At 34.1% G+C, this 2,848-nt stretch overlaps 1 long non-coding RNA gene across 1 annotated transcript; it reads right to left on the bottom strand.

The window, feature by feature from the left end:
- Positions 1-352: 352 nt before the first annotated feature.
- Positions 353-2,474, bottom strand: LOC131034667 (uncharacterized). The gene is made up of 5 exons (XR_009372470.1): positions 2,296-2,474; positions 1,676-1,750; positions 1,551-1,587; positions 627-1,432; positions 353-535 (listed from the first exon to the last, which is right to left on the bottom strand). It is a non-coding gene; the product is annotated as an uncharacterized LOC131034667 (long non-coding RNA).
- Between the last annotated feature and the right edge of the window lie 374 nt (positions 2,475-2,848).

Here is a 2,848-nt window from a genome sequence, read left to right as displayed (position 1 = left end):
ACATGACATCCTAAATACCAATTCACTGTCTAATTCATAAATAAAATTCAAGAGTAACAAGCAGTCAGACATTTACTATATTTTACAATAGTAAAAATAGGAAAAAGCACTAAATCTATTTATAGACTTTCTAAATTTTATGTACATAAGTTACAAATACTTTATTTTCACAATATTGAAAGATTTCTATATGACAAGCTAGAACATAACAAGTCATCAGATGGACAACCACACTGTTCTCATTCCAAATTATTGTCCCAATATGGAGAAAAATAGATTAATAGTTAGAACTCAGAACCAAGCATCGAAACCGAAAATGAAAATTGACAGATTTTCAAAACGAAATGCCATTTTCCATAAGTAATCTTTAATTCTTTATAACTGAGTTTCAGAAGCAAAAGCAATATATGCATCTGGTTAGTGCTAAGTAGTGGTTGTCTCATCTCAACCTCTTTTGTGCCCATTCAACATAATCATCCAAAAGCAAAGGCCATGCATGAGATGAATCATAAATATCAAAGCTTGGATAATTGATCTGTATCAAAACTTAAAAAGACATTAACAATCATCATAAATATAAATTATCTAAAAAGTGAAAAAAAATCACATGTGCATATCAAGCATACCTTATTAGAAAAGCTTAGAAAACACTACCACTGGTCAAGAATAATGGCTTTACAATCCTCCTGGTTCTAAAAACATGAACAAACTTCAGTAAAAAAACAACTGCAGACAAATCACAGGAAAAATGAAAGCAAACTTCAAGATACAAGATATAAGATGAAAAACGATGCATTGAAATAATGTTACTTCAGTCAAAAAGCAGACTGGAGACAAATCACATGAAATATGAAAGCAAACTTGAAGATACAAGATGAAAAGTAGTGCATTTCAAATAATGTTATTGAGCTTTGACGTGCTCTCTGTATTTGAGGGACGCCCAGCTTTAGTAACTCACACAGACACTTTCTATGTCCAGATATTTTTGTCCATCTTCTGTATGATAAAACATGTTGCAAAAAGGTTATGAAAACAAAGAAAACTAAACTGAATATTTGAATGAGATGAGACACTGAAAAATTAGGAAGTAAATACCTATCAGACAGTACAGGAAAGAGCAAGTATAAAAGTCCCAGAAGTTTTGGGAATGCATAACCTTAACAATGTTCAATACAGTAAAATAATCAGACTGGGAACAAAACATATTACTCCACTTAAGGAATGAGCCAGATTCAACATTTTTACATGCCTATATATATGACTTCCTGTGTGAACTCATATACATATTTGACATTCTTGGAAGGTTTGTAAATTCAGAAAGAGTTTCTTAAACACAGAACCCCTTCACCTCTTGCTCTAATGCAGGAGGTGAATTCTTCAACTTATCAATGGTATTGACTTTCAATGATTGAAGGCCTCTATGCCACTCCTCCTGTAGCAGGACAAACAATAAGATATAATTTGGAAAGGCTTGTAAAGAATAATTGCAGTTGACATATGCATGTATATGCATGTACATGGTAGTATACTTAATCAAATAGAAAACATACCAAAGTAAAATATCCCTGCCGTACAGCTCGCATCTTCCTGAAAATATAAACTTTGCTCATCAGAATTCAGACGCCAAATATCATTAAAATTACAACAATGGTAAATCCAAATACATTTGTCGTACCAAACAAACATTAGGAGTTTGACATCCATTATCTCAATTTTCAGATCCGTGCACAATCATTCTATTGTTCCAGCGCTGCTATCCATGTTTCAAAAGTCAGATTATTTAAAGAAACATTAATGATACAATGCATGTTACTAAATGCAAGCTTAAGACCTGTTCACGTGTTGATCTCTAACAAGATGAAATTTGTTGAAGGTAACAATATAATAAGGTCTATGGGATTATCAAGTGCTATCTCATCAGCAAACCCAAGAAAGGATAGGATAGCAAATGGGGAGGAAAATGGTGATCTGGAAGAGCTTATAGCATTTGTTTAACTCAACAGTTCTAAGGCCCAATTGATACTGAATGATTATTATTTTTGGTTTGATTAGATACAGCATGTCTGTCTTATTAGTATTTCAAAAACAGTTATGTGCCATTGTGCACATACGATTAAGGTAGAAATGTCACAATTAGGATAAAATGGTCAGAAATAAATTGCAAATTGATTGTTCTTTCTTGTGTAAGCAGAATTGTCAATATACAAACCCAAGAAGGCTATATGATCTACAAAAGCAAACTAGCAGATACAAATTGAGGCCCGCAGAGTAGATTTAAAAGAAAGGCATACTCACCTTGGGCAGAATCCAACCGATGCATTTTGGTCTCTTAAATTGTTGAAGTGCTCTAGGGGTTTGGCCGCAGTCCCTGAAAGTATAAATCTTGTTTGAATGCTCTCAATTCTTGGCCACTGTCATTGAAAGTTTATTTGAAACGTCTTTGCCCTTTTTTTCGATGCTCTATTTTTTAACTTCATACTAGACTGCACATTTGTTTCATAGAAGAAAACATCTGTATGCATTCTTTGCTTCCACGTACTGTTCAAATGTAGGACACTTGTCTTTGAAACACGACGACAATCTGTTATGCACTGCCCAGGGCCTCGCAGAATGTGCGTTCAAACCTGACGATAATCTGTTATACACTGCCCATGACCTCGCAGAATGTGTGTTCTCTTGTGTTGGGTTCTGGGAATGCAGAGCCAGCCTTCGTCAACACCAATCACAGACTGGCAAAATAATGCACATCAATATTTTAGGTAAGAAAACTGCAAGTTGCTCATAGCACATATTATAATATGAATTTATGCAAGAAACTCTCTCAATTTGATTGGCTGAAAGAAAACAG

The sequence above is a fragment of the Cryptomeria japonica genome, chromosome 5 (assembly GCF_030272615.1).
Source record: "Cryptomeria japonica chromosome 5, Sugi_1.0, whole genome shotgun sequence".
Taxonomy (NCBI): Eukaryota; Viridiplantae; Streptophyta; class Pinopsida; order Cupressales; family Cupressaceae; genus Cryptomeria; species Cryptomeria japonica.
The sequence above is the reverse complement of the archived record's forward strand: the minus strand, read 5'-3'. Positions and strand labels throughout refer to the sequence as shown.